Genomic DNA, 14,361 nt, shown 5'->3' on the forward strand with positions numbered 1-14,361 from the left:
TGTCGAGTTTTTGCAAACGTCTTTAAATGAAGCCCAAGCTGCACTTTCTACATTATTTAACATTTAGTTAAATATATCATTTTTGATCAACTCTCCTATTTGAGGGCCAACAAATATCCCTTCTTTAATTTTTCCTTCACTTACATTCGAAAATAACTGTCTGATGTACAAAAATCCGGGACTATCCTTCGTTATTGGTTTACAGAAGTTTTCATTAGTCCTAGTTTTATATTGTGAGGGGGTAAAAATATATTTTTGGGTTCAACTAAGGGCTCATGAATAATATTTTTCCCATTTGGAATTAAGATGTCTCGTTTCTTCCACTCTTTGCTAACTTAATGTTTATCCCTAGCTCGGCTGTCCCATTCGCAAAGAAAACACATGTACATAGTATAGCCTAACTGCACGCCTAACAAAATAGCTATATCTATATAACTTTCAAACCACCACATATGTTCCACCTAAGTTTATTATAATTTATTTTTTCAAAAAAACGTCTTTCATCACATCGTATATCTATTTCAAATTAATACCGTAAGCGATTGGTATCGAAGGATATTTGTTACCGTTGTGTAGTAGAACCACTTTTAAATTTTACTTGGACGAATCTAAGAAAAGGCGCCAGTCCTCAGGTTTATGAACTTGTCCGAAGTGCAACATAAACTCATCAATATTTGTGCAATAAACCAAATTATTTTCATCAGTAAAACACTGAAAAAGTTATTTTTGTCGGCTTCGAAAGCCCGAAATCTTTGTATTTTTTGAAGTAAATTCCAACCTTGCAGTCTTAATCCTAACAGTTCAGCTTGATTTTTTGATAAATTTAAATCCCTACCGAAGTCATTAATGCACCTTGTGATATAAACAATAAAAAATAAGCTAACAAAATACAGTATAGGAGCTTAAATGCTAACTATACGTTGAAAAATGAAAAAATCCATTAATTAAAATAAAAACTTTTTCAAAAATGGTGGGTGAGAATGATTCTGTGTTCATATTTGTTTTCAGCAACAAAAAACAGATTAAAATCATTTATCGTATATTAGGAAACAAAAATTATGTTTATCAATGTAATTATAAAGTTTCAAACATATTGTCGCTTGATTTATTTATTTAATATATTTTATTATTATTTATTTAAATTTTTTTCTTATTTGTAATGTATTACAGTTTATTTCGAAAAGATTGTTTAATTTTTTATTCAAAACTTTTATGGTTTATTAATTGTTTTTTTTTTTTGTTTTTTTTTTTTTAATTCTATACGACTATTGTATTTATTTTGAGTGCAATGGGTTTTTCAAAACTCCTTATAAAATAATAAATCAGTCAGTTGTCTCTCTCTCTCTTTCTTTCTATTTATATATATATATATATATGCACAGTATTACTTTTTAATTCACAGAATATTTTTGGTCATGCATTCAGTTATATCACGCTAACAGATGACTCATTTAATCAGCAAAGCATTAAACGGTGTAAAAGTTTAGCAATAAATCAAATTTTCTTCCTTCTGGTTTATTGTTTCCGATACTAAGAAATATAGAAAAGTTGTGGCTTGCTATTGCGTCTTATAACTTTGGCACGTGTGCAGTTGTGTATGTGTTTGAGTGTTAACTTTATGTTTTATACAGCGTTGCAAAATCAAATTGTTTTTCGTTATCGTATAAAAACTTTCATATCAAAACCTTTTTATCTTTATATCCGGATTTATGAATAACGTATCTAACTAAATAAAAATTTCAATTTAAATTTAATTTGTGATTAACAATTTGATTTTCTTCCGTTATCCTCCCGCCCGTTTTCATCAATGAATTTTTGCAATATTTATTTTATTAATAATAATATAAGTTGCAGTTTATTAAAAGTGTATATAGTGAATTTATTAAAAATGTAATATTTTTTAATTATATAATATTGTTTAAAATTTTTACATCATATTATGGCCCATCGGGTTGATCTAGTGGTTAACTCGTCGTCGCAAATCAGTTGTTTAATAGCTAATTTTCTGAGATTCATATCCTTTTAGTAGTTACTTGCTTTTATACGGATTTGAATACGAGGCAGTGGATACCGGTGTACTTTGCTAGTTGGGGGTTCAATTAACCACACGTCTCAGGAATGATCAGCCTGAATCTGTACAAGACAAGACCTCATATACATTTCATATAATTAATTTTCGCGGGATCCCGCATCATCAGTTTGTAGATAATTCTATAATTACATCAAATAAATAAAAATAATTAAAAATTTAGAAAATATAAATTTTATTTTTTATTTGATGTTATTAAATAGAATTGTGTATCGACTTATGATGAGGGATCCCGTGAAAGTCGTCTTCTGGTATTACATGTTTTTAGATTTTCTGTTATATTTTGGTGGTTAAGTTATTATTTTTGAAAATATATTTATATATATATATGTATAGTAAAATCTGAGTTAACGAGACATGGATTTAACGAAATTCTGTCTACAACGGAAAATTTCCCTGGTCCCATGAATTCTGCCAAAGATATGATGTTAAGTTTCCCAGAAATAACGGAAACATTTTTTGAGAATCGTGTAGAATACTGTTATTTAAGGAAAGAAAAAACGTATACCTGTAAATATACATATACCTGTATCTCCATAAATATTAGTTTTATCAAAAATTATGTTATCGGCTAAAATATTAAGCCTTTTATTTTGAACAAAATGACATTTACTTTTTAAAAATATTTTAACAAATAGTGAAGTTATGATAGAAAATTTTTGTAAATGCTTTATATACAGCATTAAATATGCTGTATATAAAGTACAGTATTACATTTTTCCACGATATAAAATTGAATACGTATCCTGTACAGTATATACATATTTTCTTTTTCCTGTTTAGCCTCCAGGAATTACCTACCGTTCAGGTATTACTTCAGAGGATGATATGTATGAGTGTAAATGAAGTGTAGTCTTGTACAGTCTCAGTTCGACCAATCCTGAGATGTGTGGTTAATTGAAACCCAGTCACCAAAGATCACCGGCATCCACGATCTAGTATTCAAATCCGTGTAAAAATAACTGATTTTACTAAAACTTGAACGCTGGAACTCTCGACTTGAATCTTCCAAATCAGCTGATTTGGGAAGACGCGTTCACGACTAGACCAACCCGGTGAGTTACAGTATTAACATACTGCATACTGTACTACGGTATGTTACAAATTATTCTGCATAAATAAAAATAAAAATTACTCATATCAAAGTTGTAACTGATAAATTCGTATTTAACACTATAAACGTAAATATTTTAAGTAACTTGTCGCCAATCATAACAGGCGACGGCAGGCAGACAGAGAATGTTAAAACCTTTACAGGCGACGGCACACAGTCATCGTTGTTGTGGTTACTTACAGTAAACTAGCCTTCTAGCCTTTACCCACCGGGTTGGTCTAGTGGTTAACGCGTCTTCCCAAATCGGCTTATTTGGAAAGTCGAGAGTTACAGCGTTCAAGTCCTAGTAAAGCCAGATATTTTTACACGGATTTGAATACTAGATCGTGGATACCGGTGTTCTTTGGTGGTTGGTTCTCAATTAACCACACATCTCAGGAATGGTCGAACTGAGAATGTACAAGACTACACTTCATTAACACTCATACATATCATCCACATTCATCCTCTGAAGAATTATCTAAGCGGTAGTTACCGGAGGCTAAACAGGAAAAAGAAAAAAGCCTTCTAGCCTACTGCTCCGTGAATCAAATTTAACATCCTCATCATTCCTTATCTCGAGTCACAATTTTTATTTAAATTAATTACGTGATGCATTATACGTAATTTATTGTCATTTTATTTTTTCGGATTCGTATTACTGTTCAGTACCTGAAGTACAGAACTGTACAGTGCGATTTTTAGTTTAGTGTTCTTCCGGGTACTGTGTATTACTGTAACAAGTATGACACTGAACAAAAAGAGATTTGGACTTAAATACATTGATTTTTTAAATTAAAATACGAAAATTGTTCTAAAATCCAGTATACTGTACTGTACGTGCTAACATAAGATAGAAATTTTGTGCTTACAAATTCACTAACTACTATACAACCCACTGCTTAAAATGAAATGGGGTTCTGGTAAGTACACTACCATTTTTTTTTCCTTTTAATTGTATAGTCCGCTAGTTCATCCCTATATTCAGAGGAATCCTGTTCACAACGGAAAATATTTTCGGTCCCGCGAAATTCCGTTAATTCGGGTTTTACTGTATATAAATATATATATATATATATATATATGTATATACATATATACAGCGTGTTTATAAAATTGTAGGCTGGCTATACATTTCCGGATTCTGCTTGTAAAACTATACAAAAAATATGCTAAGGAAAAATTGCAATTTCTCCTTAGCTTCTCCCGCTGTCCGCCATTTTGTTATTTTTATATAAAAATTTATATCTCAAGTTCGGTTAGAAAAATCACATTACTATTTGGTAAGCGTCTTGTAAATAAAGTTTTAAAATTGGCAAAAAATCAGGACTTAAATATCTCCGTAAATTACAAAATTGCGGCCATGTTTATTTTAAATCCGTTATATCTCCATAAATATTAGGTTTATCAAAATTTATGTTATCAGCTAAAATATTAAGCCTATTATTTTGAACAAAATGAAATTTATTATTTTTAAATGGGTTAACAAATAGTCGAGTTATAGAAGAAAGTTTTGTTGTAATTTTGTATTATAATTATTAGGTCTATAATTGTGAGAAATTATTAATTAATTTGATACTAATGTACAAAGCTAGAATTAACAATAAATAAAAACAATTAATATTTAATAGAATTGAACGTAAATTGGAGGACATGACAACATAAATTTTGTTACGTATGCAATAGTCCTACCAATTGCAGAATTGAGATCAGTAATACTTAAATTTATGTTTCAATACACAAAGATTTGAACTTAGATCAAATTTTCATATAAAATCGATTTTCTAGAAGTCACTTGGTATGCATCATGTATCAATGTTTCTGCAATTTAATTCTGATTTAAAAATAATGATTATGTAATAAAGTAATTTTAATATGAAATATTACAAAACTAGACATTTTTATTATTAATATCCCAGGCAAACTAGTAGGATTTCCTCTCTTTTATGCAATTGGGTGTACCAGTTGAGCATTTTGTTTTTCATATGTAAACATAGCTAAATCTTACAATTATCAAAGTCCAGTAAGAGTACCTTATTAAAGAATTCAAAATATATAAAGGTAATTAAACTTCATCATTTAATTTTAATTGATTTGAAAATAATGATAACTGAAAATATGAAAGTGAATGCCAAAATATGTAGTAGAATAGCAAAGACTTAAAAATTTTTTTTCTCTTCAGTCATTTGACTGGTTTAATGCAGCTCTCCAAGATTCCCTATCTAGTGCTAGTCGTTTCATTTCGGTATACCCCCTACAACCTACTTCCCTAACAATTTGTTTTACATATTGCAAACGTTGCCTGCCTACACAATTTTTTCCTTCTACCTATCCCTCCAATATTAAAGCAACTATTCCAGGATGCCTTAATATGCCTATAAGTCTGTCTCTTCTTATAGGTATATTTTTCCAAATGCTTTCTTCATCTATTTGCCGCAACACCTCTTCATTTGTGACTTTTTCCACCCATCTGATTTTTAATATTTTCCTATAGCACGACATTTCAAAAGCTTCTAATCTTTTCTTCTCAGATATTCCGATCGTCCAAGTTTCCCTTCCATATAAAATGACACTCCAAAATATACTTCAAAAAACTTTTCCTGACGTTTAAATTAATTTTTGATGTAAACAAATTATATTTCTGGCTGAAGGCTCGTTTCGCCTGTGCTATTCGGCATTTTATATCGCTCCTGCTTCGTCCATCTTTAGTAATTCTATTTCCCAAATAACAAAATTCTTCTACCTCCATAATCTTTGCTCCTCCTATTTTCACATTCAGTGGTCCATCTTTGTTATTTCTACATCTAAAAATAGGTTATTTAATTATATTTTCGGACAATTTAATGTTTTAGGTAGATTTCATAAGAAAGCTACCTATTGTAATGGGTACCACGATTCGACTTCCGCAAATTTTCGACATATCTTCGCGTTTCACAACCCCCAGACCCCAAAGCCAGCTCAAACGTTTATATATATATATATATATATATATATATATATATATATATATACTTTTTTTATTCTTTTTTTTCACTTCCTTGTGGCCACGATAACTGGCGTAATGTTGCGCCAATCACTTTCAGATTGTTCCTTAAAAATAACTGGTCAGAAAATCTCGGTCGAGTTCTTTAACGGCCAAAATCGGACCATACGAATGGAAAATGGGAGCCTTTTTCGAAAAAACAAAATATCGCTATAACTTTCTTATTAAATAAAATATCGAATTTGTTTAAAGTTCCTACTATTCTTTGGATAAGGGCCTAAAACTTGTAAAAGTAACATTTTTTGTTATCACCAACCATTGGCCCAGAAGGTGTAAAAAGTGGGGTTTTGAAGATAAAAAATATCATTCCTCCCTTAGTAGGCACAGTATCAAATCGGTTTAAAGTGGTCGTTAGTCCTTTAAATATTACCTAAAACTTGTCTGAAAGAATTTTTGATATGACCAACCCTTACGGCAAGGGATGTTCAAAATATTGTTGAAATTGTTAGAAGATTAGCTTGTCATATGCTAAACATGTAAAAATTTAATCTAATGCAACCACTGTGGTATTGCGAAAATTTTAAATTTTTCTTAATTTTAAGGTGGAAATCTTTTTTATCCCCTACTTAGCACTGGTGAAATATACTTCCGCCTTCCGGTGTGCCGAAAGGGATTTTTTTTTTCAAATGGCCCTTGACCAAATTAATAATTGTCGGTTGTTACCTTTATACGCCATTTTTTTTTAACTTCCATTAGTCATTATTTAAAATAGAAATTTCATTTTTAGTATTGAAACTAATTCTTGTCCTTTTAATAGCTTTCATTTAAATTAGCGATATTATTTTTAAAATTGAAAATCAACTATTCTTTTAATGAATAAATTTAATTTAAAGTAGATATTTCATTTTTAGAACTAATTACCAACTCTTCCCCTTAGTTCCACATAGTCATTTAAAATAGTGATTTTTTACAATTCAAAACCTCCTCATTTTATTCGATTACTTTAATAAGTCATTATTTAAAATAGAGATTTTATGTAATCCACTTCAATTTTTACGGTCTACTTATGTACAAAAACTAGTAACGGTATTATTTTGAGACATTTTATTGATTCTTTCATTAGAAAACTTCAAGATGACAAGCCTCGCGTGACCAAAATACTGAACTATGATGGAATCCCAACATCAAAGAAGAAATGAAGTGTAATTGACACTGAGAGTGGCAGAGAACTTGAGAGAAGGACATCGAACGTCGAGTTAAAATAATATTTATTATTCGCAATGTATAAGTTTGCAATTATACAATTATTTTGTACTTTATAGAAATTAACCAAGTTCATATGCCTATAAATATTATCTAGAGTAAAAAATGCATAATTGAATAAGTAATAAGTTTATTATTTAAAAATGCAATTTTTTTAACTTTGTTTAACTAACTTAGTTTTTTAAAGTCGTTTCTCTCACCTGAATGATGACGTAGCTAAACATTTTTTTTTCGCATCGGGAACTACCGTTAGTTATTGCTTCAGATGATGAGATGTATGACATTTTTTTGTAGCGTGTGAAAATGCCATCCGAAACCGGGATTCGAACCCGGGACCTCCGGATGAAAGGCCGAGACGCTACCACTCATGTCACGGAGGCCAGCAGCTGAGAAACGTTTAGCAGCAGTAATGTAAACAGCTCGACTCATACCCTTCTGCATAAAAACATAGAGAACGTCATCTTTTTCTTATGAACATCTCTTTTTCTCAGACTGATTTTCGCTAATCCACAATCGATAATATATTATAAACAAACTCTATACCGAACTTAAAAACATAACGGATAAAAACATTAAACTGTAACATTAGAAAAATAAACTTATATTGTTAAAATGGAGTTATTTTATTTTTATATTTAGTATACTTTTTTTTTATCCGCACAAGACCAACCGGTAACCCCGCTAGAAGACGTTGCCTCGGTTGACCTTATGTGACGCGTGATGTCTAGCTACCAGCCTTCAGCATTTTCCACCCTTTAGACCTTCCCAACGGGAAGCGACACGACCTCCGCTTCTCGATGCCGTGATGCCTCTCCACAGGAGGGCTACCCTCCCGTGACGTGAGAAAAGCACGTCGGATGAATCAAATGGGGAAAAAATACTTGGAGGGCTTTGGCTGCATGATCATGTAGAGAGCAGCATCGGAGAGAAATATAAACATTCTTTCAACTGCAGAAGATTCAGGAAATATTTTTTTTATACGCTCGTTCACAAATCTGGCGATCGTAAAAACGATTTGTCTTTTCAAGATCTTTATAGGCCCGGACATAGGAAGAAGAAGGCTCTAGTTTTAATGCACCGAGATTAAATTCGCAATGTAACAACCGCAACTCTCGGTAGTTTCGTCGGCTGAAATCGAAATAACGCTATCCTCGAGTTCATTGCGTGTTTCTTCCATAACATGTAGGTAAATCGTCGGTATGTAATCTTTACGCAATACTGATTCATGTGGTGTATTTTGATTCAAGCAATATTTTCGCAGAAAATCTTTGAAGGTAGAATTTGTAAGTTCGTGAAGAGGAATATTACTTGTAACCAATGCTTCACATAAATCTACGCTAAAATAGTTTTTTTGTTTACCTTTTGAAGTGAAATCACTGCTACTTGTCGCTGTTATAAGTTGTTCTCGTGGGCCTTTCTTTTACAATCCTTAGATATGAAGACAACATATTAAATTTCCGTCGTATGTAAATGTTCCAGGATTGTTAACTATCTTCGAAGAGGCCTTTTTGTTTTTTTTTTTTTTTGTTGGGAGGCATGGTACATATTAAAGTTTGCGGAAATAAATAAAAAACTAAACTAAAGCGATAAGCGCGTCAACAATAACTTCCGTAATTTAATTGCCTAATGGGAGGAGTGCTGCAGTACACGTGCGCGACGCAGAACCGTATCGTCCGTCTTTGTTTCGCGTGATTCTGTGTTTTATTTGGGCATATAATAATATTATCCTACCAAAACCATAGACCCGCGGCTGGAGAGCATAGACGTGCGCTCTAAGAGCCGTGCGGCTAATAGGTTTGGCCGGCTACAACATAAGATTTCATTTATTAACTAGGTATCCCACCGAAAAATATTATAAATATAGCGAAAATATGCTTCATCACTAGATTTTAAGGAAAATATGCGATAACCGGTGAGAATGGGCTTCATATGGAAATGCATATAATTCAGTCTCCATTTATCAGCAATAAATGCAAATTATTCTGAGAAATCTCTTAGATTCAGTTTATTGATTACTGATTTCCAACAAATATCTTGTTTTTGTAGGGGTGGGATATTGATGATTATTTTATAGATTTATTATGATAAATTAATCATCAACCTGGTTTGGAGCTTGTGTGGGGAAATATGAGACGGAACTTTTAAAGGCCGTGAAAAAATACATTACCTGAATAGGATTCAAACCTGCGACCTTCCAGATGAATTTTTTTTTTTTTTAGGAAAGATACTATCACTTCATCAGGGAGGTTGGAAATTATATTTTATGCAACTTGTAACTTACTGAAATTTACTCTTTATAAAATGTTGTTTGGCATAGGTTTTAATAATAATTAGCTGAATGCATCGTAATTTTTATTTTGAAATCAGTATCCTAGTAACCAAACAATTGATTCTCATTTTAGTTAAATAATTTTAATTCATTTAAACATGTTTTTCATTTATATAAAGTTAAAAAATGCTTACCATAATTGATGAAAATTAATATTAGTGAATTAACTACGTAAAAATTTAAATGAATATAATTAAATACTGTTATGTTACACATATTAAAATGGAAATAATATACACTCGTGAGAACAAATTGAATTTCGGCTATAATGATGAAAATCTAAAAAAATCAAAAATGCAGTTATAAAGAAAAAGGAGTAAGGGGAAAATGTCAAGAATAAAAAAGAAATTTTCTGAACTAAAATTACAATTACTATCTATAAGGAAAATTTCAGTATTATATCTTAATGAAGAGAAACTGGGCAGATAAATAGATATTATTTTTAGTCTGTATTAATAAGAATAGAGAATAATAATATATGTTACTCTTAAAAACATTCAACATATGGTAAGTTATAAAATTTTTGTATTTTTTCTGTATTTTACAAGACTTTTTCATCTGTCCTTTGATACTAATGTAAGTAAAGACAATCATCTCATCTCATTTATTTTTGTATAACTTTAAAACTTTATAGTGTAAACTAATTAACACTGAAAAAATTTACTATTTAACGTTTAACATTTTGATTAAAAATGAAGATATATGTTAAAGAATATTATTAAAACAAAAGCTACTTATATATATGTATGTATATAAGAATGTGAAAAATTGAACATGGTTACCACATATTATACAATTACCGTTTTAAAATTTTTCCCATTTAAAAGCTAAGTTGTATAACCTAAAACCAAAAAGATTCAATGATTTTTTTTTATATAAGTGATAAGTGCTTATATATAATAATAAAATGATGTATTATTGAATTTATAGACTATGCGTGAAAACCCAAAAAAAATAATAATGTAAATATATTGTCTAAATTTTTATTTTTGTGAATTGAATTGAATTAAAATTTAACAGAAGATGTTAATTCAAATAAATAAACCGATCAGAACATAAAAATACATTTTATAGATCAAAAGAATTGTATTTAAATACCATATTAATTAAATATAAACACGTGAAATTTTATAATAAAATACAAAAATGTTTTTAGTTAGGCACGGTTCGATTTTATCGAACTTTTTAAAAAGTAAAAATTCATTCGTGCATTAATGAGGTCCTTAACAATAAAACTACTCAACTTTAGAAAATTTGTATGTTCAAAGATTCAATGCAGACTTAAAAATGGTCTAAATCAACACTGACTTAATAATTAGAAGTAGTTTGTGTAATTTACATCAGATGTATTATTTCCAATCTAAATATTCTGTTTGTTAAAAAACGTCAGTAAAGTAATATATTTCAGTAATTTGGCTAATAAAAACTTGCAAAACTATAAATTATAATTAAGATTTATTACTGCATATTTGTAATTCAAACAAAAGCATTAATTTTGTTAACATGCAATTTACAGTGTTGTTAGAATAGCACTATATTATGTAAACTGTTATATACGATATTATGTCATTACATTTGCATGTAATTCTGCTTTGCATACAGGATACACAATAGCTTATACACACACCCTTTTTTTACTAAATTGTATCCTTGTAAATAGAAATATATGAAACTTACATCTGGATATTAATTTTATGTTGCAGATGCAAAACAGAATCGGAAGAACAAAACAGAAGAAAAGAAGAAAAATGGAACGAGAGAATGAAAAGAGAGAGAAATAGAAACATAGAATAGAAGAGATCTTTAGGGTAATAGGGTATCATTTAGTAATAGGGTTTAGGGTGTAGGATTAGTAGAGAGTAAAGGGGATAGGATTAGTAAATGCGATTGTGTAGGTCAAAATTATAGGTAGCAATTTCATATAGTACATAACCAATAAAGTTTATGGAAATGTAATTGCTACCTAGCTTAGTTTGGGGATAGGGTTAACCACACACGCCCGTAGGAATAGTCAGGAATACAGGCTGTCCATTCAGTCTAATCTGGAAAAAAAACCTGTTGGACGATTCCTATGACTGGACTCTGAGCCCTTAGGAATAGCAATACAGCTCCCAGCACTGATCTGGAAAAAAAAACATGAGTAGGTTGCGCTATTCCTATACGTGTGCTTCTAACTTCAGGAGGTTGTACAAGCAGCTTGGTATATCCGATAGGATTGATTGGATTATTGGATGATTGGGGGTAACAGGTTAGGGTTAGGTTAACATTTATGGTTCCGGCATCATCCTCCCTTGTTGTTTGTGTACAATCCCCTGGCTCGTCCAGGGAGACTCTTTTGAGACTTGGTGAGTGGCATAGGTTAATGGGTTGAAGAAAATTTCCGCTCACTATTCCCAAAATAGCGCGTGTTTTTCTGAACAGGTGTTTTACATTTTTAGGTGAAACACAAATGAAAAAACACTATTTTTAATTAAATGCAGTTGACTAAAAAGATGAAATTAGAAGATGTGAGAAATTATGAAGATTACTTTCATGACAAATGAGAATTAGAAAAGAAAAAAAATAATGTAAGCGCTTTCTTGTCTTAGTGTACAGATTTTATTTCTAAGATATTTAATATTATGTATAAATGTTAATCTCTTTACGCAGGTATGTAGTTTTTATGTTCACAAACACAAATAAGAGTAACAATTATTCTGTTGAAATATTTATCATAGTACTGATATGATAAAATTATTCTATTTATCTCTCCAGACATTTTCAATAAGATTTGAGTTAATAAATGGCATATTGATTTTTAATTTCTGTTAAGTTATTAATTTTATTCTGAATTGTTTTTATTTCTTTTGACACGGATAAATGTGGCGAAATTGTGTTGTTCCTGGATTATTTAGCAATAAATTCCTTAATGGAGAAAATTATTCTTTTGTCCACAGACAGACTTGGAATTTTTAAAATTTCTTTTACCTATTTGCCTTCTGCCGGGAAATTTGAAAATATGTGAAAACCAGTGAATGAGCTGAAGATGTGGATGTTTCTACCGATAGTACATTATTACTATATAGGTAAGACAAATTCTTAGTTTTATTCTTTTTAATTCAGTAAGGCTTAACTTCATACATTACAATATAAGAAAATATATTACATTTTTTTAATATTTAAAAAACTGTTTATCTATGCTGTAACATAGAATTCTCTAACTTGAACAATCTACAATTGTTTTTAGTTGTAGTCTTGTTGGTCTGCCAAGAAATTTACAGAACTATTTTTTAACATAACTGAAGGGAATAATCTATCCGAAAAATGGAACATACGCCACAATAGCAAAAATATTATGAGAATTTTCTCATATAAATTAAATACATAAACTATGTGTTTACAGTATTACATTTCATTTTTCACACTCTTATCTTCCATTACGATTCTTGAATGATCTCTCCATCTTCTTTCTGCAGGTTGTCATTCAAAAACTTTTTTAAGCAAATAGTTCTTTCTCATCCTCATTAAATGTCCATACAAAGTCAATAGATTCTGCTCGATTCTATTCTTAAACTGTCAGTTTTCACTTTCATTCTTTTACAAAATTGAACATTCAGTGAAATCATTAGGACCTACACTAAATTTCAGAATTAATTATCATTTGCAAGTAATCTCATGAAAACTGGACGTAATAAAATGACATGTAAATTTTACACATGCAGATAAAAATCGTGAATTAAACTAATTTAAATGATATAAATTTAAAAATATAATAAATTTAAAAGAAATAATATATTAGTCCAAGAAACAGAACACAAATCAAATATAATATATTGGATACTCAAATTCCATAGTGGATGGGTTTTCTAACAAAGTTTATGACAATTGCCACTAACAGTGATTTGTATTACTGAGGCTGAAGTACATTTTAGTACTGAAAGAAATGCAAAATAACTCTTCAAAGAAACACATAAAATAAAGCTGGTTAAACTGTTGTTCAGCTATTAAAACAATTCATACAATATACTCAACAAAAAATGTGGGTATTAAATTTTTTTTTCTTCCAACGGTTTATAAAGGAAATCATTAAATTATAATTCGTAATCAGCAAATTGAAGTATCTGGGGAAACCATCATGCTCAACATCTCTGAAAAAAAGCAATGAACAAACGAGTAAGCAACCTGGAATTCGCATATCAACTCATCCAATTCTATGATCACATTTCTTGTATTAATGACATAAGACTCAAAACTTATTCTCATACACATCAAAACCTAAAATAACATAAGGATCGATGATATGGGAAAAGATATGAAAGAAATAATCACTGATGAAGAAACAAAAACCGGAACACAATTTGAGACTGTCAAAAAATTGTAAAAAAAATTTATTTAAATACAACTGGTATAATGGTTTAAGTGGTTTAATTAACGTTAAATATACAAATTATTTATGTTATTCTCCAACATTAGAGGCGATTAACCAAATTTAAATAAACCAAAAAATATATAAATAAAAATTTTATATGAGAAACATAATAGTAATCTATTTTGTTAATGTATTTTATCTTCTTAAGGTAATACAAGTTAAGTATAAAGTGTATAAATAACATTTAATAATAAAA

The 14,361-nt window shown here is 30.0% G+C and overlaps 1 protein-coding gene and 1 long non-coding RNA gene across 3 annotated transcripts in view; one reads left to right on the top strand and one right to left on the bottom strand.

The window, feature by feature from the left end:
* LOC142332315 (protein O-mannosyl-transferase TMTC1-like) overlaps positions 1-14,361 on the bottom strand; it is a 507,352-nt gene that overhangs the window by 291,634 nt on the left and 201,357 nt on the right. The gene's annotated exons all lie outside the window — the stretch shown is intronic.
* LOC142332316 (uncharacterized) overlaps positions 1-14,361 on the top strand; it is a 673,176-nt gene that overhangs the window by 140,785 nt on the left and 518,030 nt on the right. Inside the window, exons 3-4 of one of the 2 annotated variants that reach the window (XR_012758251.1) lie at positions 11,461-12,324; positions 12,694-12,822. This is a non-coding gene — a long non-coding RNA (uncharacterized LOC142332316). The remainder of the gene's footprint in view (positions 1-11,460; positions 12,325-12,693; positions 12,823-14,361) is intronic. The other variant, XR_012758250.1, reaches the window with a different exon arrangement.

This window comes from Lycorma delicatula, chromosome 11 (genome assembly GCF_047948215.1).
Source record: "Lycorma delicatula isolate Av1 chromosome 11, ASM4794821v1, whole genome shotgun sequence".
Taxonomy (NCBI): Eukaryota; Metazoa; Arthropoda; class Insecta; order Hemiptera; family Fulgoridae; genus Lycorma; species Lycorma delicatula.